This window comes from Diabrotica undecimpunctata, chromosome 5 (genome assembly GCF_040954645.1).
Source record: "Diabrotica undecimpunctata isolate CICGRU chromosome 5, icDiaUnde3, whole genome shotgun sequence".
Lineage (NCBI taxonomy): Eukaryota > Metazoa > Arthropoda > Insecta > Coleoptera > Chrysomelidae > Diabrotica > Diabrotica undecimpunctata.
Window position 1 is genome coordinate 53,879,027 of NC_092807.1, and position 16,114 is coordinate 53,895,140.

The 16,114-nt window shown below is 27.8% G+C and overlaps 1 long non-coding RNA gene across 1 annotated transcript in view; it reads left to right on the plus strand.

Annotated features, from left to right (window-relative positions):
- The window catches only part of LOC140440633 (uncharacterized), a 35,469-nt gene extending 21,504 nt beyond the window's left edge, over positions 1 to 13,965 (plus strand). Inside the window, exons 4-5 of the long non-coding RNA XR_011950893.1 lie at positions 9,307 to 9,387; positions 13,846 to 13,965. This is a non-coding gene — a long non-coding RNA (uncharacterized lncRNA). The remainder of the gene's footprint in view (positions 1 to 9,306; positions 9,388 to 13,845) is intronic.
- Positions 13,966 to 16,114: the final 2,149 nt, after the last annotated feature.

A 16,114-nucleotide genomic window follows, 5' to 3' on the forward strand; every position in this document is an offset into this window, starting at 1 on the left:
TAATGATAATATGTTTTTTAAAATGTGTATTTTATTAAATTAGAGTGTTAGTTACTAATTCAAGTGTATATTTTGATCTGAAAAGCCTAAATGCCAACAAAATTCTCGATAGATAAGTAAGGAATTCTCTAGATCACCGGAGATGGCTTTGTTTGCGAAATGTATTGTTCCAGAAAATTCTTTAGATATAGATGGAACAAATCGAACATGATTTATTTCCAGATGATTCTAGAACAGAAAAAAAAGATATAAATACCCGGTGATTTGGATTAGAAACGATCAGTTATGAGTGACAGTTACTATGAGTCCAGTTTATTATGAAAGTTAGTAGACACATTTAGTTAGTGAAGTCAATTGTTCAGAATTTTCAAGATCAAAATCAGTTAGAGTTCATTCAGTTAGTAAGAAGAATTCAAATCAGTTATAATTGTTTAATATAGTCAGTTAAATCAAAAGTAAGAAACAGTATAAAGAAAATATTGAAGATTAAAAATTATGTTATGTATAAATAATAATTGGATAATGGAAGAAGTATTAATTGAATATTAAAATTAAATAATATATTTGGTGATTGGATATTGGTATATAGAAAAGAAGAATAAATATAAATGCTGTTTGCTGGTTTGCTTGTTGGTTTATAAATGCTGTGAAGAAAAATATCTTAAATTGGTGGAAGCTGATAATTGGAAAAAGTAATTTCATAAAAACAAGGATAACCGAAGCTGAGAAGAAGACATTTGAGTGGTGATTATAATCTATATAGTGGAAAACAGTTCATTTAGGCATTCAGTGACAGAAAGGTACAAAATTTTGGTAATATAATTTAGTGAGTGTCATAACAATTTCAATTTTGAAGATAGTTTGTTTAAATTTTACATTGTCTATAGAATTTAATTAGTTTCATAAGAATTTCAATTTAAAGATAGTTTATTTTAAATTTACATTGGCTAGGTTAGATATATATGTGTTTCATAATAGATATAATAAAGATAATTAAAAAAAAATACTTACAAACTAATTCTTTGAGAACCGCGATAAAAACCCTATATATTATATTATTAAAAATACTCATTGCTCATCATTTAAACAAACAATACATCATAACAATTTGGCGCCCACCGCGGGGCTCTCTATTTAAAAGAATTAGTTTGGGAAGATAAGTGCTCTCATATAATTAAATTAATTATCATTAGAAAGAAAAAATTATAGATTTTATTTTTAATTATATTTGAACAAGTAAAGTCTCAAAATGTCTCAAGGAAAGAAAGGTACAAGAAACGAAAAGAATGAAGAAGATGTTGAAGTAGAAACACAACCTGTACAAGAGGAGATTTTAGTTGAAGTTCCACAAGATACTGCAGAAATGAATCCAGAAAGAGAGGAAAATGTCAATATGGCAGCTTTGATGTCATTAATGATGCAGATGAACAAGACAATGGAAGAGAATACGAAAAAAATGGAACAAAAAATGGAAGAGAATTCAAAAGAAGTCAAAGAAGACATAAAAAAAATAAAACAGAAAATGGAAGAGAATTCAAAAGAAGTCAAAGAGGACATGAAAAAAATGGAACAGAAATTGGAAGAGAATTATAGAAAATTAGAAAAGAAAATAGAAGATAATAATAATAAAATTGTAAAGCAAATAGAAAAACTAATGAATAAAAAACTTGAAGCTGCAGAGAAAAAAGTAGCAAATGAAATAAAAAATATTCAGAATGACTACAAGAAAAGGATAGAAAATGAGAGGACAGAAGTAAAGAGGATTATTCAAGATAATAAGATAGATATAGAACAGAAAATAGAGTTGCAGAAATGTAACTTAGAAGTAAAAATTAACGAAGACAGGAGAAACACAGAAGAAAAATTAGACGATATACAACAAAATATCCAAATAAATAGTAATCAAATAAGAAATGTGGAACAGAGAATAGATCATATTTCACAAATGAGAGACATAGGGAGACCTTACTTAAATTTAACAAATGAGACTGGGATTAAATTCTCTGGTAATATAAAAAAATTGCATCCTAGAGTATACATAAATAGTTTAAAACATAAATTAAGATTTGTGAATAATATTAATGATATTAAAGATTATATTAGAGTGACATTAAATGACAATGCAGCAACTTGGTTTGCTAGTATTGAAAATGATTTAGATAACTTTCAAACATTTGAAAATAAATTTTTAAATTATTATTGGGGTGAATTAGAGCAAGCAAAGTTTAGAGAAATTCTATATTTTGGAAAGTATAATCAAAATTTAAAATCAAATATGGTAGATTATGCATTGAAATTGATAACAGTTGCAAAATATTTAGAACCACCACTTAGAGAGGATGAAACAGTCTTAAATGTATCTAGACATTTTGATGCTGATGTTGTGCAAACCGTAACTGTACAAAATATTCAAACAATAGATAGTTTTATTAATTTTATTCAAAGAATACAAAGAGGCAATATGACAAGTAATAATAACAACAGAAAAAACAATAATAACTTTCAATATAATAAAAATGATAATCAACAATATAGACAATCATATAATAATTATAGATATGGTAATAATTTACAAAATTTTAATAATAATAACAGTAATTATAATAGACAACATTTTAATAACAGTACTAATAATAATAGACAAGATTTTAACAATAGAAGAAATACAGATCGACCTAACTATAACAGACAGGTAAATTGTGTACGAAGGAATAGAAGCGGCGAAGACAGGGAACAAAATAGTACAAGGCAAGAAAATGTGAGTAGAAGTCATAGTAGGGAAAGACATAGGACATCAGATCCAAGTGGTCAGATACAATCTGACAATTCTAATAATCAAAATTTTGTTCAGTAAACTTTCTGAATTACAAGTTAGGCCATTGCTATTATGAAAAACCTTCTGAATTTATTTCTTTAGATGAAGATAAAATTATTGACTCTATTAATTTAATTTATATAAATGCTTTGGCCAAAAATAAAATGATTAAAATTATGATAGATACTGGTTCAGAAAGTACTTTAGTTTCGGAGAATTTTATTTTTAATACATTAAAACTATCAGATATAATAAAGATTCCAAAAATTAAAATTGATGGTGCAAATAATAAGAAGTTGGGTGAAATTGATAAACTAGCCAATTTTAAAATTAATATTCTTAATAAAGAAATTAATATGCAAGGATTTATTGTCAAGGATTTATGTGTTGATATATTAATGGGAAATGATGAATTGGAAAAGAAGAAAGTAAAGATAGATTTTGAAAAAAAAATGGTAACTTTGGAAGGGCAAATAATTAAATTTATGCAGAAAGATGAGGTGGAAGAAGGAATAAGAGTTGATAGGATATTATTAAAAGAAAATAATGATGTTTATGAAGAAGAAATGTATTTTGATGATAGGGAAATATCCCAAAAGAATGTAAAGAATAATTATTGTAGTGAATATTTAAGGAATGGAAATTTTAAGCAGATGGATGCCTACGAGGTGGAGTGCGTAAAATTGGAAGCAAGGAATAATGAGTACATAATGAAGAATAATGTTATTTGTAAAGAAGAAGATATGATGCAAGTTTTAAATTGCCCTGAAGAATATAAATCAATAGTCGTTTCCATATTGCAGCAACACAAGGGACTTGTCAATAAAGAAAATAGAATTGCACAAAATTATATCCATAGTATAAAAGTTAAAGAAGAAAAAGATTTTAAAACAAAATCATACCCAATACCATATAAATACAGAGAAGAAGTAAACAAAACAATTAATAATATGGTAGAAGATGGAATCATTGAGAAGGCAGACACACGTTTTATTAACCCCATAGTAGTAGTACAAAAAAGATCAGGTGAAATCAGGTTATGTTTGAATGCAAGGAATATTAACAAGATCACTGAAAAGCAATTTGAAGCACCAATGAGTATAGATGGAATATTAGGAAGAATTACAGGAATGTCATTTTTCACTAAAATCGATTTACAGCATAGTTTCTGGTTAATACCTCTAGAAAGAAAAAGTAGACAGTATACAGGATTTCAGATAGATGGAGTAGTATATCAATTCAAAGTAGTACCATTTGGACTTCAATCATCTTGCAGTGCTCTATGTAGATGTCTTCATGATATTTTGGATCAATATGAACATTTTGTAATTCACTACATTGATGATATATTAATTTTTTCTAAAACGGCTGAAGATCATGAGAAACACCTAAAAATTATAATAAATAGATTAGACAAAGTTGGACTAAAAATAAATCAAGAAAAATGTACATTTTTTCAAAAAGAAGTAATATATCTAGGTTATAAACTTAATACTAAGGGAATCGAAATGGATCCAGAACGGACACAAGTCATTCAGGAATATAAAACACCACACAATTTAAGACCTTTAAGAGGATTCATTGGAATAATTAATTATTATAAAAGGATGATACCAGATCTAACTATAAAAGAAATTTCATTACTTGAACTACTGAGAAAAGGTGTAAAATGGAGATGGGATCAGAGAAAAGAACTAGCATTCCAAGAGATTAAAAACATTTTTCTGTCAAATTTGAAAATATACTATCCTGACTACACACAGCCATTCATATTAAGAACAGATGCATCAATAGAGAGATTATCAGGGGTATTATTACAAATACATGATGGGGTCGAATACCCAATACAATTCATTTCAAGAATTACAAAGCCACATGAAAAGGGTTACTCAGTTTCAGAATTAGAACTAGCAAGTATAATACACTGTGTCACAAAATTAAGATTTTATTTGTTGGGTAATGAATTTACAATAGAAACAGATCACCAAGCTTTAACATCTATATTAAATAACAAATATGGAAACAGTAGAATACATCGGTGGAGTCTAATATTGAGTGAATACTCATTTCAAATCAAATACATTTCTGGAAAATCCAATATAGTGGCAGATGCTTTATCAAGGTTAGAAAATACATCACAAAAAGGGCAGCGAACAATAAAAATTGGATTAAATCAATTAGTAGAAAGTACTGGATTATATTCTAAAGAAGAAATTATAAGAGATCAGATCAATTTGAGTGAAAAACAAAAAGTCCTTAGGAAAGATGGGGTATATTATAAAATAATAAATGACATAGAAGTATATGTAATAACTAGAACTTTAGCAAAGAAAATATTGAAAAATTTACATAACAATTACATGCATATTGGTTCAAGAAAGCTATGGATGCTATTTAAGGACAATTATTTTGCAAAGAGTGACATAAGTATAGCAAAAGAAATTACTACCCAATGCCAAATATGTCAAATAAACAAAGAAAAGAATTTCAAAAACCAGAACACATATAGATCTAATGTTGTATATGAAAAACTAAATACAGTGTCCATGGATTTTATTTCAAATTTAGTTGCAAGTCCAACAGGAAAAAAGCATATACTAGTGATAATTGATTTATATACAAAATTTATTAAACTATATCCCTGCTCAAGAACAAATGTTAAAACATTGAAATTATATATTAATCAATTTTTCGAAGAAATAGGACCATTTAGAAATTGCATAATAGATAATGCTACATATTTTAACAACCAAAAATTTCAAGCATTTTGTGAGAAAAAGGGAATCAACATTCATTTTACAAGTATCAGACATCCTCAGGCAAATCCTGCAGAAAGATATATTAAAGAAGTTATAAAATATTTAAGAATAGTGTGCCAAGATCAACATGAAACGTGGCAGCAACATATACCACAAGTAGAATATTTTTTAAATAATACACATAATTTAAATACAGAGGAAGTACCAGAATATTTAATGTTTGGCCATATAGGAAACAGAAAATGGATTAGTGAATATAATCAGGATATGTTAGAACAAGTAATGCAGAAAGTGAATAACCGAATTAGGAGGAAAGCTGAAAAATATATCAGAAGACAAAATCGAAAAATAAAAAAACCAATCACATTTCAAAAGGGAGATAAAGTGTTAATTCGTTCACTTAGAAAAAGTAATGTTAAAGAAAACCGTTGTAAGAAATTGCAACCAATATATGAAGGTCCATACAGAATTGAAAATCAGAACGGACTAAATGGTTATGTGTTAATAGATGCAGAGAACAGACTAAGAGGCATGTTCCATATCAACGACATCTTTAAGTATTATGAAGAGAATGAATAATGTTTTTTATACTTTTAACATTAATAATAACAACTGTTACTGATATATCCATTTTATTCAATAGACTTGATTTGTTAAATAAATGGTAGATTTCATTATTGTGAATCAATTTGACATCATACTTGTAGTCTTGTACATATGGAAATTATTTTGTACCCTAAAAATCATAATTTGGGGTTAGATACAAAATTGATTTTATAAATGTCTTTCTAATATAATAAAGTGTAAAACTTACCAATTCATATGGATGAAAGCCTTTTGAATGGAAATAATTCCTAGATTTGTATCCTAACATCCATGGTAAAATGTAGTAAACACAAACATACAACACACAAACTTCTATTTGACATGACAGTTTGACATAGACAGCGAACAGAGTAGTACTTAATAGAACAAATGTTAAATAAGAAATTAAATTAGTGGACAAGAAAATTAATATTTAAAAAAATAATAAGTAAATTATTTATTTTATATATTATTTTGGGGTATTGATATGATATGGGAGGAATAAAAATGTTTAAAGAAAATAATTTATAAGTTATATACTAGATAATATTAGATATAACAAGTATTTGGTTATTTTAAGAAGTTATATACTAGAGAATTTAATAAAAATATATTTATGTGAGGGCATTTTTAAGAAATTAGCATATAAAAAGTATTTTTTTAGTAATTATAATGTTGTAGATATATTTAAGTGAGCCATGTGACTAGGCAACCAGATATACATACTCTGAAGTGACGTTTAAGAATAATTACGAATATAAAGTGGGGTTATAATGATAATATGTTTTTTAAAATGTGTAATTTATTAAATTAGAGTGTTATTTACTTATTCAAGTGTATATTCTGATCTGAAAAGCCTAAATGCCAACAAAACTCTCGATAGATAAGTAAGGAATTCTCTAGATCACCGGAGATGGCTTTGTTTGCGAAATGTATTGTTCCAGAAAATTCTTTAGATATAGATGGAACAAATCGAACATGATTTATTGCCAGATGATTCTAGAACAGAAAAAAAAGATATAAATACCCGGTGATTTGGATTAGAAACGATCAGTTATGAGTGACAGTTACTATGAGTCCAGTTTATTATGAAAGTTAGTAGACACATTTAGTTAGTGAAGTCAATTGTTCAGAATTTTCAAGATAGTCAGTCAGAAAGTTTAGTAAGAAAGTCCATTCAGTCCAATCAGTTAGAGTTCATTCAGTTAGTAAGAAGAATTCAAATCAGTTATAATTGTTTAATATAGTCAGTTAAATCAAAAGTAAGAAACAGTATAAAGAAAATATTGAAGATTAAAAATTTTGTTATGTATAAATGATAATTGAATAATATATTTAATTAAATAAAATTAAATAATATATTTGGTGATTGGATATTGGTATATAGAAAAGAAGAATAAATATAAATGCTGTTTGCTGGTTTGCTTGGTGGTTTATAAATGCTGTGAAGAAAAATATCTTAAATTGGTGGAAGCTGATAATTGGAAAAAGTAATTTCATAAAAACAAGGATAACCGAAGCTGAGAAGAAGACATTTGAGTGGTGATTATAATCTATATAGTGGAAAACAGTTCATTTAGGCATTCAGTGACAGAAAGGTACAAAATTTTGTTAATATAATTTAGTGAGTGTCATAACAATTTCAATTTTGAAGATAGTTTGTTTAAATTTTACATTGTCTATAGAATTTAATTAGTTTCATAAGAATTTCAATTTAAAGATAGTTTATTTTAAATTTACATTGGCTAGGTTAGATATATATGTGTTTCATAATAGATATAATAAAGATAATTAAAAAAAAATACTTACAAACTAATTCTTTGAGAACCGCGATAAAAACCCTATATATTATATTATTAAAAATACTCATTGCTCATCATTCAAACAAACAATACATCATAACAATATATATATATATATATATATATATATATATATATATATATATATATATATATATATATATATTATAATAGGTAATTACAGTTCTTGGTTGATATTGACTTTGAAGGTACTCGTAACACGACAGTTCGTAACCACACAAATGGTAACGAACAATTTGTAACGCCGTCAATATATAACAACGACACTTCGTAAATATGAATATTTGTAACTGAATAATTCGTAACGTCAAAATTGAATTAAGTATTCTGTTTATTTTTTTGTTAATATTTCGTGGAGAAATATTTTTTGATAATTCATTTATATTTTATATTTTTTATATTCTGGTGTTTTAAAATAAATATAATCTACCTGTAACCTGTAACAGCAAACGCAATTGTCAATAGAAGGGACAGTAAGTTGGTCCCTTCTAATATACCTTCAGTTTACATATAGGTAAGAGGTTTAAGCCTATAACTGAGAACTATTATAGCGCGCATGTTTAAATTATTATAATAAATGAATCAACATACTTTTAGAATTATATATCTTGATATACTTTCTCGTCGTTTATCGTCACTTTTAGCTTTCTGCATGTTCTAAAAGGTGGTTACGCCAATAAACCCTTAAACTTTTTATGTTTTTCAATGATAAAATTAAAACTGATAAAATTTATAGAAAAATAGTTATAAAATGTTTGAATAAGTATTATACATCAAAAAAACTTTTCAGTCCCTTGCTTTTTGAGTCTCACGAACATGGTATATTTTAGCCTAATATCGTGGTTTAATTCGACGCACTATTTAAGAATATGTTACTTTTATGTCTTTATGTAACTACTGAGTCTGTTCTCTTCAATCTAGAATGAATTTTTTTTAAATATTGCTTAGTAGTAGGAAGAAGGGGAAGCTCTATTTGACTTCTTTTGTCTATTAAATAAAACAGGCGAAAACAAAATATAAAAGGAAAATTGTATAGGGATATTTATGAAAAAAAAATTAAAAAATTTATTTAAATGATAATTTCTCGACTGTTCTAGTAACCATTCAAATTTCGTCATTTTGTGTCATGTGGAACAATTTCACCCAATCATGTCAACATTAGACTGATAATTGCATTCAGTGAAATTTTCACTCAGCCTTCGGCTTCGTGCTGTTACCAAGGAACGAGCTTTGGATTGTCATGAAATTATCTCGTCTGATATCAATGTCCCAGGGATATTACTACTGATAATAAAATTAATATAGTTTTTGTATGCTATTTTAGGTCCTCCGGGTTTACCAGGTTATCCAGGAATGAAAGGTGAACCTGGTATGCCAGGTTTAGTGGGAGCGAAAGGTGTTAAAGGTACAGTATTATTTTTAGTATGTTTTTATACATGGTTAGCAATATTTAAGTTAACCCATTTACGGCCAAAGTTGCGTAAGCGCAACCTTTATTGTTAATTTTTTTTTGGCCCGAAAATAATTTTTTTAATGTTCTCTTTTTATTGAAGTAACATTTCAATAGATTGAGGTATATAGTATCATTTTTCTTTTGATAAAAATATTACTTTTTAAATATTTTAAGATTATTATAATTTTGCATAATTTAATGATTTATGCACATCTTCATACAAAAAATTTTTCCGATACTAATTATAAACTTAATTCATATTTTGTATTCTATAATTATAAAAATATGTTGAAATTTTTATTATTCTAAAAACTTATTCATTCATACTTTAAAAATAAGGTCTATAATTGCATGTTTATACGATGGATTCGTATACGCACCTTTGGCCGAAACCATATTATATTTTTTTCGTAGACTAAACAATCTGAAATTACGATCTCGTCAATAGTCAATACTATTATATTTGCTTTTTTCTTGACTTAAATCAGTTTGAAAGTTTCCTTGTGTTTATTTGTTTTATATTCCATATAAGTTGAAATAAGGTAAGCTAAATTATTATCATATGAATGCGTGTATATAGTAGTAGTATATTTTTAGTAGGGCATGTTTTTGTTTATTTTAGTAAATTCTCGAAATAGGTAATGAAGAGGGCACTAATTACTAAAGAGTTAATGGCTTTGTTAGAAGAAGACTCAGACTGTGAAAATGCTGACTCACTTGATGTGGTTTATGTGCCGCCGGAAACAGATGAAATTTCCGATGTAGAAGACATTGATGATAATATTATTGGTACAGAAGGAATAAAAACAGATTTTTGCAGGTATATATGAAATACAAGTGAATGGGAATTCTGATGATGATATTCCTCTGAACCACAGATCAAAACGTCCAAAGAAAGAACCAGGCAAAAATAATAAATCCAAATTTGTCCCAAGTTGGGTAAAAACAGATACTTCTTCGTACTCGGCAGTAATTCAACATCAGTCTGATCGATATTTAGAAAATATAAAAGCCAACCATGGAGGCAAGTAACATTGAAGTTTTTTTACTCTTTTTTGATAAAGAAGTAAGTGAGAGCATTCGATATTTTACAAATATTTATGCATCGCAGAATAACCGCCACAGATTTAAAAAAATTTATTGGCATATGTATATTATCTGGTTATCACAGTCTGCCTCAACTTGATATGTATTGGTCGAAGGATGAGGATAAAGAAGCGAACATTGTAAGAGAAAGCATGAGCCGACATAGATTTCGTTCAATCAAACAGAACATACATTTGTCAGAAACACCTTACTGAATAAAAATGATAAATTTGCAAAATTGTCACCAATTTTTGAAATAATTAACCGAAAGTTTGCACAAAATTGGAGTCTTTGCAAAAAATCTTTCCATTGACGAGGAAATGGTTCCATATTTCGGGCGACATTCGTGCAAAATGGCCACATTGTAAAAAGAGACGATAATAGTGCAAGAAGAAAATGTCGGATGTGCAAAAGTAATACTATTTATTTATGTAAAAAGTGTACAGTGCATCTACACCCCGAATGTTTCGAAAATTTTTATCTTAAAATTTAATTTACAGTTAAGATACAATATGTTCCTTTTTTAAAAATTGTATGCGTATTCGGCCAAAGGTGCGTATACGCACCCACCTGTTTTTCCTTTCATGAGAAAAAAAAATTCTTTTTGGTTGTAAATTAGTCTTAATTTATGTGTTTTTAATCCAATCTAATAAATCAATTGTCAAATTTCTCTTTGTTTATTGTCTTGGCCCTTAATGGGTTAATAAATTTTGATTGTACATTCAGAAAACAAACCTATTAACCTTAAGCTTTAAAGGGGTTTTGTTACATACAGAAATAATCATTATTTATTTACAAAAGTCGTTACATAAAATTTTCTTTTTATATATATATATATCAGAATATTTATGTCAATACATCCACAATTCCACAAATCTCGTTCTTTCATTTGTTTTTACTCAGTCGAACCATACTGCACACCTCAAATTTTGTTATTTTAAATAAATATTTAGACTATTCAAGACTATTTTATGCTTGGAGTTTCCCAGTTATCTGATCTAATCTTAATCAGTTACAATAATATTATTACTCAACGCTATGCCCTAATGGAAATCTACATTAACATCTCCTTGTTTTCAACTTGATGCTTTATAATGTATCTGTTGCTGGTTTGCCTTGTATAAGTTTAAATTTATACAATAAATGTCCCTTTCTTTAGATATGCTTCTATCTTCTTTATATGCTTCTATCTATTAATTTAAACCATCTTTCCATAGTTTGGTATTATGTTTTCCACTAAGTAGTTTGGTATTATTTTTCATACGTTGTAAAATATTTTGTATAATATATGAAAAGAAAATTATCCTCAAACTATCACAGTTCAATTTTTTTGTACCTTTATGATAGTAACTGCTTTTGAGGTAACTAAATAAGTGTTTCTGCATAGTCAGCTCACCGTTTTATTAAATTAATTTATTTTTCCATTAATTAAAAGAAATTCGTAAAAATGTTTAAATCAATCATAACCCTAATAAACTATAATATAAACTGAATATTAACGTCTGTTATAGAAAAATTATAAATATCCCAAAAGTACGGTATTTGCCAAAATAATAGAGTCTAAATTTAGACAGCCGTGAAATATCGCACTCACCTACTTATTTAATTGGTCCTATTTCAAATTGGACAAAGACTAAACGTTGCAAACAAACGTTTAAGAGAAGTTTACTGTAGACGAGTGTAGAGTCTCGTATACGGAAATTCCGGTTTCTTAACAAAGGTATGGTTTGCAGACAAAAGTCACGTTCACCTTAACGGTTGTATTGTTAGAATATATACTCAACTTTTTGAATTTAAATGTCATTTTAGAGAAAACACTCCACAGTGAATGAGTTATCATTTGGTGTGCTGTATTTGGAAATTGTAACAAAAATTGTACAGATGGGTTTTTGTGGTAAGCACCAATTTAACAAGAATGGGGGGTTGGCGGATGCAGTTGCCAATATAACAAAGATGAAAGAGATGTGCTCACACGTCTCTTTGCTGTGCTAACACAATATTGTCAGACTTAGTGCCGCTTGGTTGGCAGGTTATGCCAGAGGATGACCAATTAAACTCAGGAAGAATTCGGCCAATTTGCATGCCTCTAAAAGAGAGTTGGCTGGAAATGAATATGAACAACTAAAGAACACTTAAATAAAGAATAAACTAAAAAAATGTGGGCGCCAGGAATTATCAAGGTTACTTCCCAAATATATTGCTGCAATAGTGGCTTTAAGTAAGTTATAAAAATAGTAGGAAAAAAATACTAATAAAACAAATATTATGTACAACCATTGATTGAATAACCCAAACGGGTTATTCAATCAACGGTACAACCCAATTTAATCCCTACTTTGTAATAAAAAATATACAATTTACGATTAATTTAACCTATATCACTACCCTTCACTTAGTATGTACATCCTAAGCCTAACTTTAAATATATTGACATCTTCAATTATAAATTATAAACCCTTGTATTTAAACCTTAGCAACAAATTATAATAAAATAAAAAAACTAAAACACTTTTAGTTTTTTAAGCTTTAAAAGTACAACCTACTCGCCTACAAAAAATATTTCTACACTTCTGGTGGGACACTTTCCGTGTTATCGAGCCCTAGGTGACTTGACATGCTGGAGTGTCTTCCAAAATTTTCGTACACATATTTACACATATTTATAAAATACATATTTGTTGGCATTCATTTACCCACCATTACATTACGACATCTAAATATTGGGATTTCTCCTTTGGCTAATCGAGCACTGGTTACCTCTACTGGATTTCCTATTCGACCTGCACATAGCGTACCAGTGCAATAAATTTTACGTGCTAGGAGATGGTTCGCCAACACAAAACTGTTATAAAAGTTGTCCATATAGGTAGGATGTTCAGAGTTAAAAAACTGTTTCGCAATTTCCAGAACAATTGTAACGGAATATCCTTTTAGCAGCCATTTTATTATTAAAAAAGTCTATGACTGTTCTTATTTTATAACGCCGATCTGTAGGAAAAACGTTAGGACATATTGGATTCCGAGCGAAATTTAAACATCTTAAAAATAAAGAAAAATGTATAAATACCTAGTATTTCGTATTTCTGAAATGACTTTTTGTTATTCAGCTATTATAAATGTGTTCCATAGGAGTGAAAATTTTGAGGTCGGTTAACATTTAGTACAAAAATTACCAGATCACTTTTTTATTTTAGTTATAGAGTACAGTGAAATTATAAACAAAAATTTTACAAAGTATTTTAGAAATAAATACAAAAAACAATAATGATTAAACATTTATTAAACTAACTTATATCATAATGAAATATATTTTTTTCGTTTTAGGTGAACCTGCAGCTTGTGCGTATGTTTAACCAAGAGGAAAAAATTAATTCGATTAAAAATTTACCTATATTTTGTTACATCTTACATTTAACTAAAATGAAATAAAACTTATGAAAAAGGTGTTTATTTTTAAATAAACCTATTGAATTACAAATAAAAAACAAAAGTGAAAGTTTAAAAAAACTAAACAACATTATCGCTATATCATATATATATATATATATATATATATATATATATATATATATATATATATATATATATATATATATATATATATATTATTTGGTGAGTTAACAAAAAAATGTTTTTCTTTATAGTTCAACTTTGTAAGATATTTTGTCTTTTTTAGCAGCTATTGATAAAAATTGTAAACACAATTGAAAGCTCGAGATATTAAATAGTTAACCAATAGCCCCTTTTATTGACTCCAACCCATCAAAAACATTTATATATTTTTTCCAAACGAGTCACAAGTACTTCTTTTTATTTACTCTTATATATATATATATATATATATATATATATATATATATATATATATATATATATATATATATATATATATATATATATATATATATATATAAGTATGTAGTCAAAATCAATGTAATACACCAAAATAATGAAGAGTTGCAATGATAAGAAATATTAGAAAAAGATTACACTGGAGTCAAAAAAACCCAGGCGCATAAATCGTTCGGTGTAACTTGTGCATGTCTGCCTCATTTGACGATTACTTTTACGTAAATTCAGTTATAAGCCGACTACGTTGATAGAGAGTCCATGTGCCACATAAGTTTGTTGCATAATTTGCTGTGACGATTTTAGTGGAGCTATGGGTACTTTAGACCCCAGTGTTCGTTTAAAGGTTGTTAAAATTTTGAAGTGATTCTTTGTTATTTACTAGTATGACAGATAATTCTTAAAGAAAATATCAGAGTCCACTGACAACAAAAACATTAAATTAGTAAATAAAACATTAGAATAAGAAGCTGAAAACTTGTGGGTTTCAACCTGAATGAAGATCCTATGAACCTTTTGAATGAGGATGAACCTGAGACCGTCGAATAGGTTTTTGGAGACTTATCAGATGAAGAAGAAAATATTGTGTTCCCAAACATCAGTCTGACACTGATAACGAACCAAGTGGTAATAATGAAAAAGAACAACGAAAACTCAGTACCTCACAAAGAAATATCGCGAGTATATTAAGAAAAATGGTCATAGTTGGACCACACAGGCACCAACATGACAGACAAGGACGTCCGATAAGGGATAATATCGTTTTACATTTGCCAGGTCTAAAAAATAAAGCAAGAAATGTTAGTTGCCCAATTGGATCTAAGAATTTCCTATTTTCTTAAGAAATTATGAAGATTATTGTGTTGCATGCAAATTAAGAAAATCTTAGGAAGTGTCACAACATGGAAGTAAAAGCATTTATTGGGTTGCTGTATCTTGCTGGTGCATTACGAGTCTTAAATTGTAATTTGATGAGCTTTAGTCCAAACATGGGACGTTTTTATAAATAATTGCAAACTATACAATTTATAAGCAGCTCGCGAGTTTTCGTGGAAAATGTCCAATCTGCATTGACAAAGTGATGATGATAAATGATTTAAATGCTGAATATTATGCATGGTTTATATGCTGAATGCTAGTCCATACGTTGGAACCATGGACGTATAAATAAAGAAGGACCGGGCTATTTACATCTTTACATGAAGTCATGAGATCGTCACAGTCATAGTCACAAATCCCTAATTTGACGTTGTCAAATTATTTTTTTTCCAAGTCAATCTTCGAAATGATTTTCGATTTTTAGTATAATTTATTTTTAATTTATAAATAAAAATGTATTATCTAGTTAGTATAAACTATTTTTAGATATACTCATTTCGCCACCAAGGAATTAACAGAAAAACATTAATTTTTTAATTTATTAAAAGAAAATATATTCTGATAATCTTAAATTTTTGTAAAATATCATCATCGGTAATATAAATCAATCATAGCGATTTGAGGAAAAGGAACATGGCGTTGTATTGTTTACCTTTGAGTTGATTATTTCCTTATTTGGACATTTTCTTTGAACTATATTTGAACTAATTTGAAAATAGTTAATAGTTAAGTGTAATAATGGTGCGTAACTGTGTTGTATGCAGGAAAACTGCATATTTACATCCAGAACTGTCATTTCATTCGTAAGTATTAAAAACATTGGAATTACGTCCATGGGCGTAGTACAGGGATGTGATATTACTTA